The sequence below is a fragment of the Lycium barbarum genome, chromosome 7 (genome assembly GCF_019175385.1).
Source record: "Lycium barbarum isolate Lr01 chromosome 7, ASM1917538v2, whole genome shotgun sequence".
Classification (NCBI taxonomy): Eukaryota; Viridiplantae; Streptophyta; class Magnoliopsida; order Solanales; family Solanaceae; genus Lycium; species Lycium barbarum.
Genome location: NC_083343.1, coordinates 132,065,571 through 132,089,586, shown reverse-complemented (window position 1 = coordinate 132,089,586; position 24,016 = coordinate 132,065,571). Strand labels below are relative to the sequence as shown.

Genomic DNA, 24,016 nt, shown 5'->3' with positions numbered 1-24,016 from the left:
CGTGAAGGATAAAGTGTAGTACAAGTTGTTGCCGTCATTCTAAGCTAAAAAAAATCGAGCTTGGGATGTTGATTTCGTGGTGACTACTCATAAAAGGTAATTTTTCTACTCCCTAATCATTTATAGTTGTGAATTGATGAATTCTTGGGAGAATAATAATTGAGTTTGATGAAGAGAATTATATGAACTATGCTAGAGTTGTTGGATTATTGACTTGGGATTGTTGTATTCATATGGGTGATGAAGAATGATGTTAATTACATCTAATTGAGATTGTAGAATTAGCTAGAAGTAATAGAATGGGGATTTGGTGAAGAAAACACCATTAATGAGGGTTGTGGAGCTTCATGCCCACCAAGTGTTTGATAAAATGCTTAGATGAACAAAGCATGAATATTGTTGCTAATATAGAATCCCTATGACCTGTATTGATATAGATTAAAGTTGAAGGGATTGGAGGACATTGTGATACGCTCAAAAGCAGGAAGTTAAGGTATGTAGAACTTCCATCCACATATGGGAATCTCTACGTTCTTCCCCATGATCCGTTTCGTAAAATCTATGAAGTTCAAATCCTAGGGCATTAAACCCAACATATTGGTAGCCCGTAATTATGTATGTATGTACATGAATTTTGTATCTATGTTCGTTATTGTATTCCTAATCTTCCATTACGGATATTAGGAATCCTAGCTTAATCCATGAATCATGAATTCTTCCTCATGTGTTCTCATTATGTTCATATGAAACTGTATGATTTTATTTTGCAAGTTACAAGCATGTTTTCAAGTCAATTACAAATATATGATTATGAACTATTGTATTACTCATAAATCAAGAACATGTTTACAAGCTATTTTATGAAACCATGTTTACAAGTTATTTCGTGAAATCATGATTACAAGACAAGTACAAGTTAATTCACGAAAGTCATGGGCTTCTTAGCCAACTATTTTATGTTCATGTTTTGGGAGTTGCACAAATTACCGAGAAGGCTCAGATAGCCTGAAACTATGTAGCCACCATAGGACAAGGATCGCTCCGCCCAGTTAGGACGATACCTTAATTTTACACTGAATGGATCCATCAGGCACGTTACCACCTTATACCCTGGCAAGGTATAGGGGCTCTGCTGGTCCGGCGAGGTACCAGACTCTACGTATCCGCGTGGTGATATCATGTGTCGGTTTATGAAATGCTCTCCCTACTTATCATGTTTTACTCATGTTATATATATATATGTACTCATGCTCATGCTCATGTTCATGTCCAAGTTTTCAGTTTCAGTTCTTATCATGTTATTCCATGTCCCATGTTGTTTCTTTCGGTTGCTTTACATACGAGTACATTCAATGTGCTGACGTCCCCTTTTATTGCCCGGGGGCCTGCATTTCACGATGCAGGTACGGATTTACAGGACGACGCTTCTGCTCATTAGGATTTGCACGTACCAGCTTATTGGTGAGCCCTATCTCATTCGGGGTTTAGACATTGTATTTCTTTATTTAGTTTTGCATCTAAAGGTATGCTGGGGGCCTTGTCCCAGTAAGTATGTTTTCCAGTCAGACTCATGATAGAGGTTTCATAGACTAGACAAGTCAGTTATGTCATGTCATACATTTGGAGTCGTATAGCCATTTTGGCTCACTCATGTTTAAACAAGTATTTTATTAAGTATTATGACTTACCATGTTTTATAAAGGCTCATCATGCATTCATGTTATATTCCGCTTACGTTATATATCATGATGATTCAGCAAGCCATGTGGTTCGCTCGGTCACATGCAGTCAGGCACCGAGTGCCGTGTTACGTCCAGGCCATGGTTCGGGGCGTGACAGTCAATTAAGATTTTAACTGTTTTTTGGACACACCGTATACTAAATACAGTACACTGATTTTGAGAAGAATCTTGTATAATATCATGTCTTTTTATAGCTAATTATCGGTGACTTGTCTATCCTAAGCATGAGCTTGTAACATGAAAATAAGGTAAATAATTTGTTACGGCCTGATTATGGTTGAACTACTCTGATAGTGTAACATATTTTTACATAGTCGATGTAAATAATGTTTGTGAAAAAAAGAAGCTGTAAATAATGTAAGAACTACTCTGATGTGTAACATATTATTACAATAGGAAATGCAGGCTAACAACCCACTTAAAAAATTCAATCTTTTCAATTCTATAATATTTTCTGGTTTTCTTCTTTCCAGAATAAGAGTGGCAATAAACAACTTAAATTAAGCTTAGACGAGTCAGAACGGATTAAATCAATATACCATTTAAACTAATTCTTGATTCGTATGTGCCATCCTTGGACAAGACCATGCTAATCTTCGCTGTGTCGTTCCAATTTTATGAAATGTCCAGACGGGAGAAGGATGGACAGACTTAAAATAATTGTTTAATAAAATGACCCATTTTTGTCTAGAGAGTGCATTTGGGGGTACATGACCGATATCACTTTACTGAATTCTATATTGAATCTATCCCAAAAATTCTGGAAAACTTTGACATGAGTCAAACTTTTAAGTTTCTTGTTTTAGCAGAAATTTTGGACTACCATTATGTGACTGGCATATGCGGGGATTGTGCGGAGCCAGGATTTTCACTTGACCTATCTACATAGTGTCATTTTCCGACGGGGGGTGTCAATTGACTCTCCTTGGCAAAGAGAGGCTCAGCCGTTGGCGGTGACATAGTTTAGGTCCTGAGTTGTGGATAAGGATTTATTTCGTATTTTAATTTGGTAGTTTTCTTTAATGCCACGATATAACTTTGAATATCTCCTTTGTTCATATAAGTTGGAATCAGCTTAATAAGCCATCGTATACTAACCTCTCCAAGACACTTCCAAACCTTTATGAGAATATCATATGGATCACATGTTTTTCTAATTTTCATATTTTTTATGGAACCCTTTACCTCTGCCGCCCTAATTCTACGAGTATAACAAAATTTCTATCGCACATATGTATGTAGATCCAAAATAGTTATTCTCGTGGTTCAAGTTGAACAATTGATCAAAGTTGCCTCGCTATCTCTCCTTGATCTCATTATCTCCCGTCAACACTTGTTAAGAATCTTCTTTAATACAGCTTCACCTGGTTTAAGTTCGCTGATGGGTGTTGGAGAAAAAAGGAATTCCGTTAAATACATAAAATCCATAAAAGACGTGTATGAACGTCGGCACAGGACATAACCAAACTATCTAAACTCTCTCATTGCACCTTCTAGCGAATGTGATCATAAACAGTCCAAAGATACTCTTAACATGGTGTGATATTGTCCGCTTTGGGCCAAGCCCACACGGTTTTCCCCAAAAGGCCTCACACCATTAAGAGTATCCAACACCTTACAAGCAGCTCTTTTTTCTTTTCAGCTACCAATGTGGTACTTTGTTCGCACACCCAACAATCTCACCCTCGAACTAAGTTCCACATGGCTCATTACCATAATTCACGGGTCGGAGATTCAACATGTCTGTGTGTCACTCACATCATTAGAGTATTTACGGTTATCGAAGCCCAAAGGTTGTGTATGCGTCTTCAAAGCCATTTTTTTGTGCAGATTGCCATTCAAAAGCACTGGTCTTTAATTTTTGCACCTCAAATTGGTGGTCTTTAATTTTTGCCCTTCGCCTAATGCTCCAAGGTTCTGGATTCGAACCCCAGCTCAGTTAAAAAAAAAATCGCAAGGCAGAGGTTTGGATTTGCAAGACAGAGTTTTGCATGCAACACTCTACCTGCAGGCACAGTTTGCAAAACTCTGCCTGCAGGGAGAGTTTTGCATTCAGGTATAAGGGAAAAACTCTACCTTAAGGTATAGTTTTGGCATGCCTGAAGGCAAAACTCTACCTTAAGGTAGAGTTTGCCTCTAAACTTTACCTGATGCTATGGGTAAAGGTCGTAAACCGGACGGGCAAAGACACTAAGCCGGGCCCCACGCCACACTCCGCCATCTTCATACTTGTCCCGCCAAACCATTGGCTCTGATACCAGTTCTTGGGCTAAACGGTCCAATAATACTCTTAATATAGTTTGATATTGTCCCCTTTGGGCCAAGCCCACACGGTTTTCCCCAAAAGGCCTCACACCATTAAGAGTATCCAACACCTTATAAGTAGCTCTTTTTTCTTTTCAGTTACCAATGTGGTATTTTGTTCACACATGCAACATTTTTATCTTGTCTAATCTCGTATGACCATACATCCATCTTAGTGTCCGCATCTCAACCATATGATTGGTCCTATGTGTAACATTTTCATTTATCATTCCATTCTATTGGAACAATGAGCCTAGATAGCTGAATTGTTTGCAATTAGGCAGTACAATCCTGTAATTCCTATTTAATCTCACCTCAACTTCACTCTTTTTATGCCGAGTAAACTTGCAGAGCAATTAAGAAAATGGCTTAGCTCAACCTGAACTTCAGTCTTCTGGTACAAGCAATGATATGTTCCGAAACTCACAGAATGTTAAAGCACACCACGTAGTTTATGAACATCAAATTATGTACTGCTTATAAAAAAGAATTCAGAGAGGTAAAATTTAACTCTTTGGTTGTTACAATAGCTGCAGATGCAGCCAACTTTCTAGTCTTTGCTTTGACCCATCAATGAGTCTACACCATGAGAGGCCTGAGATCATCAAAATTGTTACTCACGTTAAGACCTTTCACCTTCTCAAAGACCTGTTTTGCTAGAAACTTCATTTAGGGGCACGTGACATCACTTTACCCAATCCTATATGAATCCATTCCAGAAATTATGGGAAACTCTTAACTGCATTAGTCAAGCTTCAACTTTCTTGTTTTAGTAGGAGGTTTGGATGATTTTGGGCTGCCACATATATCAGTGCAGAAAATAGGTGGCTTCTTGAACTCAAAGGGCCACTTTTTTTAAATTTCAGCAAGAAATGCACTTCAAATTTACAGATATTGGTTTGTATATGACTATATAGACATGCCCCCACGACTGTCTAGTGTAAGAGCGCAACACATGATGTATGGGTTATGCACAGGATAGAAAAAAACCTGGTATATAAGTGATAAAGAAAGAGGAGCGGGCCCACTGTCTATCGAGTTTCAAACCTTGCCCGCTTGGGGATTCTCGGTTATCAAGAAAAAAGGCTATATAGACACAGATATATATTGGGGTGTCAGTGGAATTAGTCATAGATCATTCCTATTGGTTCTCCTCAGAGCTTTGGGGGGGGGGGGAGGAAAGTCAAATTGGTTGAATCTGAAGTGGGGTTTGATCAATCTTGGAGTCTTGAATTGAAATGGATAAGACAACAACATCGGCTCAGGAACCAACATCACCAGTTGAAGAGCAGCTAAAGAAGATCCAAGAACTGGAGAGGGGGCATGCCCAAAAGCAGGAGAGGCCTAAGATCACGATTTCTGATGATCAAAGATCACAGAGACAAAGGTCCCATTCCATCTCCCCACAACAGCCGCCTTGTTTTAGGGCTGGTGTTGACCCTTATGCAGTGAAGTTTAATGATAGACACTATTTGAATATATTACAGTCAATGGGACAAGCATTGCATATACTTGATGTCAACTATCGTTTAATTTACTGGTGAGTAAGTGAAGTAGACTTCCTATCTTTTGCCTTTTCTTTTCCTTTTGTTCATTCGGACTTGGGAGAGAAAAGACGTGGGAGAGATTGAGTTTGTGTCTGTAATTATCTGAGTTTGCTTTTTAGTTAACTAGTAAATTGTTGCATCGCTGAACACAAAACACTTTGTACAGATAGAGAGAATATTTTATTTGACCTTTGTTAGACCTTATTGGTGCTTGTCACGTTCGTTCAATGTTATTAACATAGGAGTGTAATTTGAGCCGTTGTTCCACAGGAATCGAACTGCTGAACAACTATATGGTTATTCTGCTGCAGAAGCTCTTGGACGAAATCCTATTGAGCTCCTAACAGATGCTGGGGATTATGATGATGATGATCACATTGTTCACCAAGTGAAGAGGGGTGAGAGTTGGACTGGACAGTTTCCAGTTAAGAATAAGCGAGGGGATAGATTCATAGCCTTTGCTACCAGTTCCCCTTTATATGACGACGATGATACTTTCATCGGTGTTATCACCATATCGAGTGATGTGAGGCTTTTCCAAGAAACAGGGCTTGCATCGATGGGTGCGAAGCAGTTGGAAACTAATGCAAAGCTTAGAGACTCAGCCCTTGCTTCTTCGAAACTTGGAGTTGATCCCCAGCAGCCCCTGCAAGTTGCCATTGCCTCCAAAATATTTAATTTGGTTAGTATGGTTTTCTTTTACTTTCTTTTGGTTCTGTGTACTGTCTGTATGTAAGGGTGGCATTATATGCTTACATGACGAAACCTCATAACAGGCCTCAAAGGTGAGCGACAAGGTTAAGTCAAAAATAAAGACAGGAGAGAGCAGCGTGCTACATCAAGGTGGAAATGGAGATACTCATTATTCTAACCATGCATTTTCTGGGGATGAGAGTGGGGGAAAACAAGGGATTTATAAGATTATCACCTCGAAGGCAGAGGAATGGATGGCGAAGAAGAGCTTACCATGGTCATGGAAAGGCAACGAGTGAGATGCCTCGGAGGCAAGGACTACACGATTTTTACGGCGTTGGCTAAACAATGACCAAGACAATGAGTTTAATCAAAGTAACAGTTATAATGAATTAAAACCAGACAATCAGCTTAATGATACTAACTGTTCAACCACCAATGAAGCTTCGGGATTCTGGTCTTCTTCATTTAGTGTCAACAGCACAAGCAGTGCTAGTAGCTGTGGAAGCAGCGAAAGTAGCACTGTTAATAAGGTGGACACGGATACTGACTCCCTGGATTACGAAATCTTGTGGGAGGACTTAACAATTGGAGAAAATTGTTACGTCCCGTATTTTTATACATTGGGACAACCCGGATTAACTATGATAATTTGAGGCCAAGACTATTCCGGGATTTGAAGTCGGGACTTTTGACCATTCGATTTTATTTTGAGACATAAGTTGAATATGAAATTGATGGCATTGAACACTTAGGAAAAATTAGGACCACAATTCATAAAATTGGAATTAAAAATCTTGCCCAAAAATGGCTTTGTAGCCGTGTGGTCCACAAAAAGGTCCCACACATTGTGTGGCCAATTTTAATTGGTCCAACACATGTGTGGGGCATAAACTAGTAGAGATATTTTGTGGACTTAAAAAGATGACTTCAAGTCATCTTTCTATCATTTTACACTTACACAAAAATAACAAAAGTTGAAGAGCTCCAACAAGGAGGCTCACGGCTAGAGCCATGGAAAATCAAGTCCCATTTTTGCCTCTCTAAAAATTATTTCTTTGGTATAAACCCACTATTTGGAGGTCCCTAAGTGGCGTGGAAGTATCGTTTGGGTCATCCAACCATCCTTTGTGTCAAATAGCAAACCCTAGCCATTTGTGGAATTGAAGAAGGAAAGGTAAGTTTTGCTCTTGTTTATGTGTTATGGACGTTTAATTCATGTTATGCTATGTTAATATGGATGAAAATCATGAAATATAGTATGTTGGAAGTGGGGTGTGTGATGGGTGTGTTAGCCGTGTGTATGGGTGTGGTTATGTAAATGGGTGTTGTGACAAAATTGATGAATTAAATTCCTTGTAGCATGTTTGATTGTCGTAGAGCGAAGAAATAAATTAGAACCATCTATATGTATATATGTGGGTGTGGCCGTGCATGGTCCCAAATGTTTGTCAAAAATCGCATTAATATCGCTTAGTGTTTTAGTTGTCGTCGTTATGAATTCTAGTTGGAATTGAGCATTTAATGACTCAAGAATGATGTTGAGATTTTGTGGGCTGATTTGGGTCCTATTATGCGTTTGATGTAAGTCGTATATTTGTGAAAATGACATCGATATATTGTGGATTGTGACACAAAACATGACTTGAAAAATGAGGAAAGAAAATAGGGGGCTGCTCTCGGCTAAGGGGACTGTTTTCGGCCACTTGGAGAAAAATTATTGGCTTGTTGGAAAAATTATGTGAATTGTTTAGAGTGTTCTTGAATGTTGTTAGTATGGATTTGGGTTAATAATCGAATGTACGAACGATATTGTGGCTTGAAAGTAAGCCATTGAATTCAATAATTGGAAAGTTGTCGAATGATGAAAAAGAGAGCTATTAATGTTATTTTGCCTTCCGAATTTATTATTGATGTTGCTAGGTTGGTTATTGTGGTTGTTGTTGTTGATTTTGAGCGAGTTAAATTCTCGGGATGGCCTATTTACAGGGGAAATGCTGTCGAATTTTCTGTAGAATTTAATGATTAGTTGGAATGAATGGCTTAAGTGCCCTTAGCTAATGTTTGGTATTCGTTGGCCTATTTGTAGACCTTGGGGAGCCCGAGGCGTAGATTGGAATTTACTTTAGATCGGCTAGCTTGGAGTGCGTACGAGGTATGTAAAGCTTAGCCCTTCTTTCGTTTGGCATGCTTTAGTTGTAAATAGGCTAGACTACTAGCCTTAAGGAAATCCTAAATTCGAAATCCGAGTTCGCTATGATCTTTACATATATTCTTTGGCATTCCTATGTATGATATGATGAAATATGAACAATTATGCCTTTGAAGAAATTGATTTCCAAACTTTGCACAATAAGTTGTTTTAAAGAATTCCGAGCTATAAACGCCATATCTTCCTCCGAAAGGTTCGGATTACTTTAATATTTTGGTAAGAGTTTATATAGCATATGATGAATATATTTTCTATAGGCGGGCCCGACTCGGGTCAATACCCGTCCGTGGGTCCCGCGACTTTCCTTTATGTAATTCGGAAATTTTTTGAAAGAATTTGTTATGATTATTATTTCGAATTTCAAGTTTGATCATTTTGCTTATGTTTGAATTTATGATTTTATGCATATGACTACTCACGACTCTACTCGTGCATTCTGTTATTCCTTCGCCGAGTCCCGGGCCGGTTCTGTTATCGTGCGCACTTTGATATACTCCGGAGTTATGCTGTGTTTATGGTTCACCGAGCTACTCGCAAAAGAGGGTCGGGTTCCACTTATATTTGGTGTTATGTTGGGTATGGCGTTATGCTGTGATGTGATATGTGACGGAGATACGGAGATTTGAGACTTTCCGGTGTTATGCTGTGTTATGGCACCATCGACGGGCGGGCGACCATATTCTTTTGTACCCTATGCATGACTTGTATTTTTTCTAAACTAAACATTTGGATATGATTGGGTTTGTACTTATGTTCGGCACTTCTGTTTCGTCTATGCCTCAGGTTTGTTTTTTGTATATTCTGCTTTGCATACTCAGTACATATTTCGTACTGACCCCCTTTTCTTCGGGGGGCTGCGTTTCATGCCCGCAGGTACAGACGCACAGTTTGGTGATCTACCCATTTAGGACACCCTCTTCTGCTGTTTGGAGTGCTCTTCTCATTTCAGAGCGCACATTTTGGTATATATATTTGTTCGCTATGTATATATGTATTTGTTCAGGGGTACGGCGGGGCCCTGTCCCGCCATATGATTCGGTTTGTCTGTTTAGAGGTCTGTAGATGTATTGTGGGTGTGTGTGCCTACTTCTGTACAAGTGTGTTTGTATGATCTCATTTGTTATGGCAGCCTCGTCGGCGTGCATTTTGTGTATGTTTATGGCAGTCTTGTCGGCGTGCATCCTGTATGTGTTTTGGGCCGTTGTGCCATTTGACAGCCTTGTCGGCTTTTGATACATTTGACAGCCTTGCCGGCTTTTTGATATATGTGCATATGTTCGGCGATGTATATTCCGCCGCCTCTTCTGATTCTGATATGATGTTTTGTACGCGCAAGATAATATTCGTTCTCAACTCTATTTTAAAAATGATGAATATGAAATCCGTGTTAAGCTTTGCTATGATGATTTAGTTTGTATGTCCGTTTGGGTGCCCAAGTAGGGCACCAGTCGCGGCCCACGGGGCTGGGTCGTGACAAAAATATTGGAGAAGGTATGTGAAATTCCCTTTATAGGTTACATTGTCAAAGACAAGTCTATCAGTTATTCCAAACTTGATCATAGAATCTTTTGAATCAGGCAAGGATGTAGTTTACTTTCATTTTCTATTTCTTGACACTGTAGATGCTTCCATTGTGAACGATAATCAGAAGTTAGTAGTCAATTGCGCTTAAACCTTTGTATATCCATTACCGAAGCTAACTGGTAAATTTTGCTATGAATAATCCGAGCAAGCTTTATAGCTATGATATTCTTATGCATTTGGCAGTTTTTACTGTCACCTTTTGTTTTACTTTTTCAACTCACTTTTCCTTTTATGTGTGTTTCTCTAGGTTCTTGTGGAACTGTTTATCATGGCCTGTGGTATGAATCAGTATGTTCTTTGCCTCTTTTTTTTTTTTTTTTTTTTGCTCTTGCCTCTTCCGTTCATTAAACTTCCTGTGAGACAGAATGTTCTAAGCAATTATTTGTCAAGTATTTCTAGAGATACTACAATGTTGATTAGATGTCATTGTATAACATATCATTTGTTTGAATATACATTTGTAGGTTACCATTTTCTCCTTTGTAACATAATGATTTCTTTGTTGTGCAGGATGTCGCTGTTAAATTATTTTCCAAGCAAGAATATTCTGATGAAGTGATATATTCCTTCAAACAGGAGGTCAGTCTGTTTCTCATAAATTTGTCATGAAATGCTTTTGCTTTTGCTTTTCCTTTTTCCTGTTGAATATTGTTTTTCAATAGGACTTTAAGCTATATGACCATCATAATGACGGTCTTCCAGTTATTTCCTAGAGATTACCATAAAATTGTTGGAGCTTTTAATGAGGTCCTGGATGCAGTGAACAAAGGTCAAAACTCACCAGCAATATATTGTCTACCAATTATATGGTTTGAATTGTTGAGGAGAAGGACGGAGCTGGAAGATACGCACTGAGCACTAGGCAGAGCTTTTTATGTTCCCTGTCACTGTGATTTCTGGAAAATTTGAACCTTTTATCCTAATCAATCCCAGTTAATGCAGGACCGATGCGAAGAGTAATTTGCAAATAATGAGAACAAAGTGTGTCAAAAACAAAATACCATTTGCCAGTTCATTAGAGACTATCACAATAGGTGGTAAAATTAGTGCTAATAGTGAATCAACGTCCTTCACCTCCTGCATTATTCACTTAAACAAGGAACAATGATTGAGAGCTTTCTTTCTTCGAGTTCTTCTCTTGTTTGAGTCTTGGTTCTGAACCTACCTTTTGTATTCTATTAATTTTGATCAACTTCCGCTTGGAGTTCCAACCCAAATGCTATCCGATAAAAGTAGGATTAATTGCCAAAGAAAATAGTTCTACAATGAAACGACTCAATCATAGTATGTCTTGGAAAAGGCTTTTTGTACCTGATACTAGTGCATGGAGACTTAAGCCAATGCTTATTTTTTGAAGGTGTCTCTTATGAAACAACTTCGACATCCAAATATTCTTCTTTTTATGGGTGCAATAACTTCACTTCAACGCCTCTGCATTGTCACAGAGTTCCTGCCACGGTAATTCTCTACATTCTTCATGCTGAACAATCCGTTTCTATTTCCCCTTACTCCATAGCAGTTTTTCTTCTCTTAATTCTTGTGACTTTATCAGTATTTTTCGCGTGCAACTGATAAACTGTTTCACCTTTTCCATTATTGCAGGGGAAGTTTGTTCAGGCTATTACACAAGAATTCATTCAAGTTAGAACGGAGACGACGAATCCGCATGGCTTTAGACATAGTAAGTCACTACGAGATTCATAATACCAGTTACTTATGTATACACAAATTATTTATATACATCCTGCCAGCTTCCATGCAACTCGACTATTCTATCGGTACCACCAGTTATATTAAATATTACCATGAGTAGCATCCTTTTTTCAGTCTTTTCCTTTCATGTGTGGCTGATCATCAAATTCTTTTCTATTAGTTTTATACTCCCTCTGTTTCAATATATGTGGCTTGATTCGGAGTACCAGGGTCAAACTAACTACTGTTCGGTGTCAATTCAGACATAGAATCTTCAACTTTTTAAAAATAAAATTTACATATTTAGAAACTTCATAAAAAGTACTATAAGTCACAATAGTTAAAAATTTAAAATACTTAGAAAGTATTTGAAAAAATGATTCATTGACTGTCCAAATAGTAACTAAGACAAACAAATTGAAACGGTGGGAGTAATATTTATTTGAGATATTTGGAGCTACCAGTTTATTCTTTTAGGTTAACAATCATGTTTTCTTTTTGCTGCTTATTTTCAGGCTCGTGGCATGAATTATCTTCATCGTTTTAACCCACCTATAGTTCATCGTGACTTGAAGTCTTCAAATCTTCTTGTGGACAAGAACTGGACTGTTAAGGTCTGGTTTCAGTTCATCTTACTGTCTTTCTTTCCTCTTTCTCATCAATCTCCTCAATGTTCATTACTAAAGAGGTTTTAATATGCGGAAAGAAATTCTCACCATGAAAATATCAATAGGTTGGGGACTTTGGCCTGTCACGTCTTAAATATGAAACATATCTAGCAACAAAGTCGGGTAAAGGAGCGGTATCAGCTTGAACTCAAACCTCCTCCTTACTGTATTAATTTGAACTTCAAGTGACTTATATCTCTTACTACGTTAATTCTCTTACAGCCTCAATGGATGGCTCCTGAGGTTCTTCGCAGTGAACATTCAAATGAGAAGTATGCCAACTATGCATTTTTATGCAGATTAATTCGTGCATATTTTAATATCAATCCTTCTTTGCATTTAGGTCTGATATATACAGTTTTGGAGTGATACTATGGGAACTCGCCACTGAAAAGATCCCTTGGGATAACCTCAACTCAATGCAGGTATTTTCATCTTTAATTTCTGAAATCTCATTTGGGAAACATACCATAAAATTCGGTTGTTTGGCTCAGGTTGTGAGGATTATTTTTCATCATATAGCGGTATATAAAGAACAACTTTTTTTCAGGTTATTGTGTTAGGATTTGAATCCCAAATCCGACCTTTATAAGCAGGTTCCCAGGAAAGATTGGAGGGTCACAGTTGGACCACTTAAATACCAACCTCCTTAGATAGAACCTACTTACGCCGTGATGTAAGCGAAGAATAAATAGCACACACAGATTTATAGTGGTTCACCCTCAATGTGAGAGCTACGTCCACGTTGCTGCTGCAGATCTTATTAAAGAAGAAATATTACAAGTGTTTACAACACTCAACCTCACAACCCCAATCCCAATTACACTCAAGAATTTTTACTAAAAATTCTCTCAAAAACCTTCTCTTACTTAGGCCTTTCACTAAGAGTATTTCTCTTAGATTTCTCTCTCTTTGGGATGTGTTGTCTTCTTCAATTTTTGGTGTCATATAGCAAATGAGAAAGCTTCCCTATTTATAGGTATGAGATGAACCTATTGATGTCATTAGTGACTCAAGCAAGCATTTGACAATTTGCCAAAGACAGGGAAGATGTTTTCTTCCTCAAAACAAGGGAAGTGTTTTTCTTCCTCAAAACATGGGAAGTGTTTTCTTCCCTAAAATAAGGGGATGGACCCAACAAATCTCCCACTTGAAGGCTAATTTTAATTAGTCTTCACACTTTGATCGATGCAGCAGCTCTTTCCTAGTTTCATACTTCGTGCAGGCCAACTGAAGCTGAACATAGCTTCAGTTTGTCTATCGTCACTGCCTTTATCAGCATGTCTGCTGGATTCTGACTCCCTGCGATCTTCTCAAGCACTAACGCTCCATCTTCCAAAGCTGATCTAATGAAATGGTACCGTAGTTGTATGTGCTTCGTTCGAGCATGGTAGACCGGGTTCTTTGCCAAATGAATGGCACTTTGGCTATCACAATATAGCACACTTCCCTCGTGGTCCTGATCCAATTCCCGCAGAAAAGATTGTAGCCACATCATTTCCTTTGTGGCCTCCGTCACAGCAACGTACTCAGCCTCACAACTAGAGAGAGCTACTATCTTTTGCAACTTGGAAACCCAAGAGATTGCAGTACCTCCGAAGGTGTAAACATACCCGAATGTGCTCTTTCTGCTATCAACATCACCACCGTTGTCAGCATCAACATACCCTTGCAATCCTGTTTCTGATTTTCGGAAATACAGAGCTGAACTCGAGCTTCCTTTCAGATATCTGAATATCCACTTCACAGCCTCCCAGTGTTGCTTTCCCGGATTGCTCATAAATCGGCTGACAACTCCCACTGCATGTGCAATGTCTGGCCTTGTACATATCATTGCATACATAAGACTACCGATTGCAGATGCATAAGGTATCTTGTCCATCTGCTTATTCTCATCCTCGGTTGTCGACGACTGATCCTTTGACAACCGAAAGTGTCCAGCCAAGGGAGTGCTGACTAGCTTGGCATCATGCATGTTGAACCTTTTGATAACTTTCCTCACATATTATTCTTGTGAGAGTTTGATGCCCTTCTTGCTTCGATCGATTCCCATCCCAAGGATTTGCTTTGCAGCTCCCAAATCCTTCATTGCAAACTCTTCCGATAACCCTTTTTTCAACCGATCAATCTCCTGTAGGTTTGCTCCTACGATTAGCATGTCGTCGACATAGAGTAGCAGTATCATGTACGAGTCTTCAAATTTCTTGAAGTAACAACAGTGATCTGCCTCGCACCTTGAAAAATCAGCTTTCTTCATAAAGCTGTCAAACTTTAAATACCACTGTCTTGGAGCCTGTTTTAGTCCGTACAGACTCTGTTGAAGTTTGCACACCAGATTCTCCTTTCCTTTGACTTTGAATCCCTCCGGCTGTCGCATGTAGATTTCCTCGTCTAGATCACCATGAAGAAATGCAGTTTTCACGTCCATCTGTTGCAGATGTAGATTTTCCTTTGCTACCAGTCCAAGAACAGTTCTGATAGTCACCATCTTGACTACGGGAGGGAAGATCTCTGTATAGTCGATGCCTTATTTCTGTTGAAATCCCTTTGCAACCAGCATTGCTTTATAACGCTTGCTTCCATTGGGTTCTTCCTTTATCCGATAAACCCATTTGTTTTGCAATGCCCTCTTATCCTTTGGCAACTCGGCTAATTCCCATGTATGATTTGCCGATAGTGAATCCATCTCATCTTTCATTGCCAGCTCCCACTTGGTCGATTCATCGACTTGCATTGCTTCTTCATAACATTCCGGCTCCCCTCTATCAGTGAGTAGAATGTAGTTGAAGGATGGAGAGTACCTGTGAATCGACTTCCTGATCCTGGATGATCTACGTAGTTCTGTGATTGGCGTCTGCTTATTTGTTTCAGAATCGGCACTTTCATCAGCACCTTCTCGGATTGTTTGTTCCTCTGCCTCGGTTGTACCTGGCTGCGGCTCAGGTGTCGGGAAGTCCCTCAAATCGACTATTTCCGAGTCCTTGTCCTGACATTCTGAATTTTTTTTGCAACTTGTCTTTGTACAGTACCTCTTCGTTGAAGACAACATTCCTGCTTCGGATGATCTTCCGATTTTGTTCATCCCAAAATCGGTAACCAAGCTCGGTGTCACCATAGCCAATAAAGTAACACTTCTTTGATTTTGGATCAAGCTTGCTTCTAGCTGTATCATCATTATGAACATATGATAAGCAGCCGAACACTTTCAGAAATGAAAGATTTACCTTCTTGCCACTCCAGACTTCTTCTGGAATTCTGAAATCCAATGGAACTGACGGTCCTCGGTTAATTAAGAAGGCCGCGGTATTGACTGCATCTGCCCAGAATGTCTTGGGAAGTCCAGAGTGTATTCTCATACTCCGAGCACGCTCGTTCAACGTTCGGTTCATTCTTTGGGCTATTCCATTTTGTTGCGGCGTTCCAAGAATAGTCTTCATCATCTTGATCCCATTATCGGCACAGTACCGTTGGAAATCACCATCAGTGTATTCTCAGCTGTTGTCGAACCTCAAACACTTCAACTTGAGGTTTGTTTCATTCTCAACCATGGCTTTTCATCTTTTGAATACACTAAACACATCGGATTTATTTTTCATAAATTAAACCCACACCTTCCTGGTTGAATCATCAATGAAGGTCACGTAGTAGTGTGATCCTCCAAGAGAGGGGACAGTGGTAGGTCCCCACACGTTTGTGTGCACCAATTCCAGCTTCTCGACCTTCAACTCCCTGCCTGCATTTGAGAAGCTTACTCGCTTTTGTTTTCCGAGAATGCAGCTCTCACACGTATGAAGGTCCACCGTCTTCAGCTCCGGAATTAAGCCATTTGTCACCAACAGCTTCATCCCCTTCTGGCTGATATGTCCCAGCCGACAATGCCACAAATCTATCTTCTTTGTGTTGTCAACCACAGCAACAGTATCACGACAGCTAGTCGTCATGTAGAGAGTGCCCATCTTCTTTCCTCGGCCAACTACCATAACACCTTTCGCCACCTTCCAAGACCCATTACCAAAGTTGAGATCATATCCCTCATCATTAAGCTGACCTACTGAGATCAGGTTTCGCATCAGCTTTGGAACATGTCTAACTTTTGTAATCTTCCACGAGGATCCATTTGACATCTTCAAATTAATGTCTCCCGTGCCAATAACGTCTAGCGGCTCTCCATCGGCTAAATAAACTTTGCCGAGATTCCCAGTCACGTAGTTTGTCATTATATCATGATGTGGGGTGGTATGAAAGGACGCTCCTGAGTCAAGCACCCAAGAGTCTATTAGGCTATCAACCGATAGCAACAACGCATCGCCAATGTCTTCCGTAGCAGCGTTGATTCCAGCCCCCTTGTTGTCCTCCTTCTTTGGCGCCCTGCAGTTCTTCTTGAAGTGACCTGGTTTTCCACAGTTCCAACACTCAAATGTTCGTCCTGGTCTGGATTGACCCCTGCCATTCCTTGACTTCGATCTGCCCCTATTTCGATTGTAGTTTCTGTCATAATTTCTGCTTCTGTTTTCAACATTAAAAGCATAACTCGTCGATGCCTCTCCTGTTATATCCCGTATTTTTGAACGTCGGATTATTTGCTGAGGTGGGGCCCACACGTCAAGATTTTTTTTGGAACATCTGAAAAGTCATATGAATCACATATGTAAAGTTAAACACAACTCATGAAGGACCCTTGGGCCAAATCAAAGTGGAAGCCCTCCAAACGGATATTTTTAAGAAAACGTTTTCGGGTGACCTGACTTTGAGGGGCAAAAACGGTATCATAAGTTTGGAATTTGGAAAAATACCAAGCAATAGAAGTTTTAGATAATTGAGTTAGCTTTCCAACCATAGGTCGTGGGTTCCCAGGTGACGTCGGTACAAGGATATATGGACGTTTTAAGGTCGAAAGGTCAGTGGGCTAGGCCCAACTCGGGACCAACCGGGTTAGGCCCAAAAAAAAAGGGAAAAATCAAGGCCCAATAGAGAGGGGTGGCCGGCCATGGTGTGATGGCCCAAGCCCATGGGAATTTTCCATGTGGCAAATTAATATAAGGGATCATTTAAGTTGTCTTGAAACATTTAGAAACTTCAAGAAATAAGAAAGCAAGAACAAGAGCAAAGAGAAACATGGCATTCGGCCATGACCTTCAACTTTTGCCCCTTTGAAATCTTCTCCCAAAAATCATTTTCTTGTGGTATTCCTACTAATTCAAGGGTCCTTTACAACTTGGTGTAATTATTTTGAAAGATAGAGAGCTTGTTTCATCAATTTAACAACTTGGTCAAGTGAAGAAGATAGGAGGAAAAGGTAAGAATTAATTCCTTTTTCTTATGTTATGAAGGTTTGTTTATGTTGTAGTATGTAGAAATGAGTAGAAATTATGGAAATATGGAAGTTTGCAAAGTGGGTATGCATATGTATATGTGGCCGTGTGTGTGTTAATGTATAAGTGAGATGAGTTGAATGTTATGTTGTATTCTAGTTGTGGTTATGGTGGAATTTATATTGGAAATGGAAGTTGAATGAATTTGGTTGAAGTTGTAAAATGGGTATGGAGCCGTGTGGTGTGGAAGAGAAAAATGGAAATGAACTAATTTTGTTTAATGTGTTAGTTGTGTCGTTGTGATCCTTATAATGTAAATGAAGGTTAAATGGTTTAAGTTGGCATTGAAATTGATTGTAGAAGATCATGCCATCTTAGTGTGATTTTATGATATTATGGAAATGAAGTTGTTAAAGTGCGGATTGATGTTGTTGATTATGAATTTGAAAGTAGAAAATGTGTTGTGATGGTTTTGTTGTATATGTAAGAATTTTGGATGGAATATGGAATTGATGGAATTGTTGAATATTGGATATATGGCTTGGAATATTCTTGGCCTATGTTTGAATGATCTTAAAATTAGTATATGAATATGGAAATATTGATATTGATTTGAAAGTGTAAGTTAGATTGGAAGTTGTTGCAATATTTGGAAAAGAAGACTATTTATGTTAGAACGCGTTTCTAGTCGATTGTTGATGTTCCTGGCATCGTTGGGTTGTTGTTGTTGATATATTATGGCCGAGTAACCCTCGGGGATGTTGAATTTATAGGGGAAATGCTGCCAAAATTTCGGTAGACAATATGAATTTAAAAGCTTAAAACTTATATTTGGCAACTATGACCAATTGTAGATTTTGGACGAAACGGGATTTGAATTTGGAGAGGCGTAAGGAGCGAATAAGGTATGTAAAGCTAACCCATTTCTTCTTTTGGCATGTCCTAGTTATTCTAGGTTGAGATTTGAGCCTCAGGGATAATCCTGTTCTTAGAAACCCGAGCTAGATTTTGGGTACTATTCATTCAATGTAATTGAATTAAAATTCTTATGTTTTGTTGGAAAATTATTCGAACATCCATAATTTGCCCAAATGTGATAGAATCGTTTTGAAACTTACATGGACGACTCCATATAGTCTAATGTTCGTAAATTATGTCCGCCACCTCGATTTGACCCGAGGTGGGCCCACTAGTCCCGAGACGTCCTTCGTTTGTCTTACTTAGTCTACTTTCGTATGATATAAAGATGGGACTTTGCCTATGAATTTAAGGCTCCGTTTGATTTGTTCCATAAGTTATTTGAAAGCTCCTAAATGTGAACGACGCACAATTTTCAGAAATTGGCTTATGAAGTATTTTTCGAAAGTTTTGTAAATTTAAAGGCTCATATTTTTGTATACTAAATTCTGACAGACTCGATACCTATTTTGAACCTTCTGACCTCTATATATATATATATATATATATATATATATATATATATATATATATATATATATATATATATATATATATATATACGTGTATTTATTTGTCGAGTCTTGGAATTAAATTGTGTATATGCATATGGTTTCCGCACTACTCTGCTCGTGCCCATTACTATGATATCGTTCGCCGGTTCCCGAGCCGGTTTTGTGATCGTGCGCACTATGATATATTCGGCAGTATGCTGTGTTACGGTTCCCGAGACCTCGCCATAGGGCCGGGTTCCGTTTATGGAGTTATGCTGTGATATGGCTTATAATATGTTGTGATGATGTGTTATGTACGGGGTTGTACGGAGATTTGAAACCTTCTGGAGTTATGCTGTGTTGTGGCACCAGCGTCGGAGTGGTGACCACGTTCCTGAGCCTTATGCATGATTTCTGTTTGCATTATGTACATATGTCTTCAGTACAGGTTTTGATATATTGATCCGGTATTTTCTCTCTGTACCCTTCACTTCAGTTATGGTTTGGATTTCTGTACTTTATGCTTTACATACTCAGTACATCTTTCGTACTGACCCCCTTTCTTCGGGGGGCTGCGTTTCATGCCCGCAGGTACAGACGTTTGTTCTGGTGACCCGCCAGTGTAGGATCCATTCTGCTACTTTGGAGTGCTCCTTTGACTCGGAGCCCATACTTTTGGTAAAGACCTTTCATTGTATATGTCTCTGTATATGTATGTATGACTATCTGGGGTACGGCGGGGCCCTATCCCGTCATATGATTCTGTTATGGTTTGTAGAGGCCTGTAGTCATATATGTGGGAAATGGGTCATGTGTGTGTTCGTTTGTCTATGATCTACGTCTCAATGCGGTCCCGTTTGCTATTATGGCCAAAACGGCCTAATTGTCTGTACGTGTGTCTGTATCTGGCGATGTACATTCCGCCAATCTATCAGATTTTGATGCGGCCTAAATGGCCTGTATGTTTGTATATATGTGTATATATTCGGCGATGTGTATTTCGCCGTCCCTTCTGACGTTGATGCAATATTGTTGCACGTGTGACCGCTTAAGATAATGATTATCAGATCTGTTTAAAGTGATGAATTTGAAAACTGGCCTAAGCTAATATGACGATTTGGTATGTTTGTCCGTTTGGGTGCCCAAGTAGGGCACCAGTCGCGGCCCACGGGGCTGGGTCGTGACATCTCCAGAATCTGTCCTGCGCACCTCCTCAGCAAGGATACGATCCCTAACATCGTTGAACTTTAGTTTGTCACTGCCGACAGAATTACTAACCGCTGCTCTCATTGGCTCCCAGCTATTTGGTAGGGATGGCAACAAAATTAGAGCTTGTACTTCATCATCGAAATCAATTTTTACCGATGACAATTGATTTACAATGGTATTGAATTCATTTATGTGTGCAGCAACATGAGCATTTTCCATCATCTTTAGATGAAATAGTTTCTTCATAAGAAATACCTTATTATTTGCCGAAGGTTTCTCATACATGTCAGACAATACCTTCATCATATCTGCGGTGGTCTTCTCCTTTGCCACGTTGTGAGCAACGTTCTTTGACAGCGTTAGCCGAATGACTCCCAGAACTTGTCTGTCGAGGAGATCCCAATTTGATTGCTTCATCTCCTCTGGTTTCGGACTCAGAGGTTCATAAAGCTTTCTGCGATATAAATAATCTTCAATTTGCATTCTCCAGAACGCAAAATCTATACCATCGAATTTACCGATGCCGTGCATCGTACCATCTTCGCCTCCCATCGTTTCTAAATCACAACACAACCTGTTGCTCTGATACCAGTTGTTAGGATTTTGAATCCCAAATCCGACCTTTGTAAGCAGGAAAGATTGGAGGGTCACAGCTGGACCACTTAAATACCAACCTCTTTAGACAGAACCTACTTACGTCGTGATGTAAGCGAAGAATAAATAGCACACACAGATTTATAGTGGTTCACCCTCAATGTGAGAGCTACGTCCACGTTGCTGCTGCAGATCTAATTAAAGAAGAAATATTACAAGTGTTTACAACACTCAACCTCACAACCCCAATCCCAATTACACTCAAGAATTTTTACTAAAAATTCTCTCAAAAACCTTCTCTTACTTAGGCCTTTCACTAAGAGTATTTCTCTTAGATTTTTCTCTCTTTGGGATGTGTTGTCTTCTTCAATTTTTGGTGTCATATAGCAAATGAGAAAGCTTCCCTATTTATAGGTATGAGATGAACCTATTGATGTCATTAGTGACTCAAGCAAGCACTTGACAATTTGCCAAAGAAAGATGTTTTCTTCCTCAAAACAAGGGAAGTGTTTTTCTTCCTCAAAACAAGGGAAGTGTTTTCTTTCCTAAAATAAGGGGATGGACCCAACATATTGGAGCGGTAGGATTCATGAATCAGCGGCTAGATATTCCAAAGGATGTTCATCCACAGTGGGCTTCTATTATTGAGAGCTGTTGGCATAGGTTTGCATCGTACTTCTTTCTGTCATCATGTTTGCTTTGCTGAAGCAAATAGCTTTATGAGGAATGCATTGTCATGTCTAAGATATATGCTGAAGTGTTGAAGAATGAAAAATGTCCCACATCGGTGGTTAATGAGATGGGTGGTCTCCTTAGATGGACTTGGACAATTCTCCCCTCATGAGCTAGCTTTTGGGGTTGAGTTAGGCCCCAGATCCGTTCTTTACATGAAGATTACAATATGTTCTAATTATTATTTGGAAAACTTTCGAGGCGTACTGCATTGACATTCAAATATGTTCTGAAGTTAGGAAGGAGTCGTCCTTAGCAAACAAGGCTGAGATGACCTCAAAACATATTCATTATCATCTTTGCTAATCTGAGAGAAAATAAAGGAGACATTAATGAACAATATGTAACCTGGGTCTCTTGCTTGATATTAGTTTAAATTTGACGTGTGGGACGTTGAAGGTTTTACTAATATGTTTAAGAACAAATTTTTTTGGAAGGAGGTTGAAGTTTGGTGCATTTCATTTACAAGTGACTAATAAGTAGTACTGGCCGAATCTGATTCTCTGACTAAACTTATAGTATAAACTTATCCTGTCACTTCAGCTTTTCACTACAATGGCAAAGCATCTGCCTTGGCCTGTTGGCAGATCCAGGAATTCTTACAAGGGAATTTAGAAAAATGAGAGAAAGCCACACCTGGAATTCTAACCTACAACCTAAAGCAATTTTGAGTCACTTTACACTACACTAAGGGGTCGTTTGGTAGGAGGTATTAGAGAAAATAATATTGGTATCAGCTTTGTTATTATTTAATCCCTTGTTTGGTAATGTTTTCAACCTATGATTAGTTAGTGATACACCCTATTCAATGTTATTCTTATAGATAATAAACCATGGCATTAACAATATCAGTACTATTCTTATTCTAATACACCCTATTCAGTATTATTTTGAAATTATGCAATGCATATTATTTAATACAACAAACCAACATATCTAATTCTAGCATAACTAATCTCAGCATTAATAAACTCCTTAATCAGTAATATTCATATACACCCTACCAAACGACCCCTAAAGCTTCCCATATGCAATTGTTTTACCTTATTTCTACAATGTATAATTTTTGATAAACGCAATTCAATTGAACCCCATCAGGACCATGTAGCTCTGCGCCAGCCCGGGCAACCATTTTGCTTTGAATCACATTATTTGTAATCATCTTTTGAACTGAGCTGATATGCAACTTTACTGTTTTGTCCATTTCAGTGAGCCAAAATGTCGTCCGTCTTTCCAAGAATTGGTGGAGAGACTTAACGATCTGCAGAGACAGTATGTTATTCAAGCCCAAACAGCAAGTAGCACTGCAGGAGATAGCATCCATAAGGAACAGTAAATACAAATAGCGCGCTTGTGCTTGAGTTTCAGAGGCAAAATGTTAAGCTTGCTGTCACACATTGCAAGGAAATCAGATAGAGAAAAAGCAGCGGTCTTTCGTTGACTTTGTTTCCAAATCTGTGAGCAATTGTAGCTCATCTTTTATCTTGTTATTGTGATACATAGTAGAAATATCTAGCTGGTCAAACTTGCAATGTATTATCCCACTTTACCCTAGTATATTTATACCAATTTTCTGCATTACTATCTCCAAGAATTCAATAAATAAGATAGTATTTGTGATATCTTCAATCTTTTCCCACAGCTTTCGCTGTTTTTAAAACATAACCTTAACTGAATGGGCTCTTCTTGCTGGCACATTCTTTGGGTCTTCAGGTGAATTGGCTTATTTCAAAATGCCACATTGTGCTTCTGTTCCATTAACTATTCGTATACCTTAAACAGAAAGATAGTCGCTACGCAATTGAATTATTTTTGAATTTCAGGCACACATTTGATCAGAAGAGAGTGAAGCAGCTACCATCACATCCGACCGTGCATAATTTATACACTATTAGGTCATTAAAAGCTAATTACTGATAATTCTCTATATTACACATGAAATTGTAACTCCAAAAACAAGGTAGTAACATGTTATAGCAGATTAAGCTACTTACTAATGGTAAAATATCCCAGACCCCACTTGTGGATTACACCGTGTATGTTGTGGTTGTACTAGTGGTGAAATAGTTTTGCGCTAGTAGTGTATACTAATAATAATTAACTGAGTGATTGTAAATCCACATCCAATGACAACAAGAGGCAAATTAGCTCGTGCAATCAAGGAAAAATCCCTTTACTTTCTATTTCCATAATGGAAAAATAACTACCTTAGTAAGCTAGTTTTCTATGCTAAGCAAGCCGGTCACTATGCTAGGATGTGGATCGATCATGACGCA

At 39.0% G+C, this 24,016-nt stretch overlaps 1 long non-coding RNA gene and 2 pseudogenes across 1 annotated transcript; 2 read left to right on the top strand and 1 right to left on the bottom strand.

Moving 5' to 3' along the window:
* Positions 1 to 2,278: 2,278 nt before the first annotated feature.
* LOC132604707 (U6 spliceosomal RNA) lies at positions 2,279 to 2,389 on the bottom strand (annotated as a pseudogene).
* Positions 2,390 to 5,251: 2,862 nt separating this feature from the next.
* LOC132604493 (uncharacterized) lies at positions 5,252 to 23,318 on the top strand (annotated as a pseudogene).
* On the top strand, positions 7,228 to 9,814 carry LOC132602682 (uncharacterized). The gene is made up of 3 exons (XR_009567861.1): positions 7,228 to 7,463; positions 8,376 to 8,441; positions 9,372 to 9,814. It is a non-coding gene; the product is annotated as an uncharacterized LOC132602682 (long non-coding RNA).
* Positions 23,319 to 24,016: the final 698 nt, after the last annotated feature.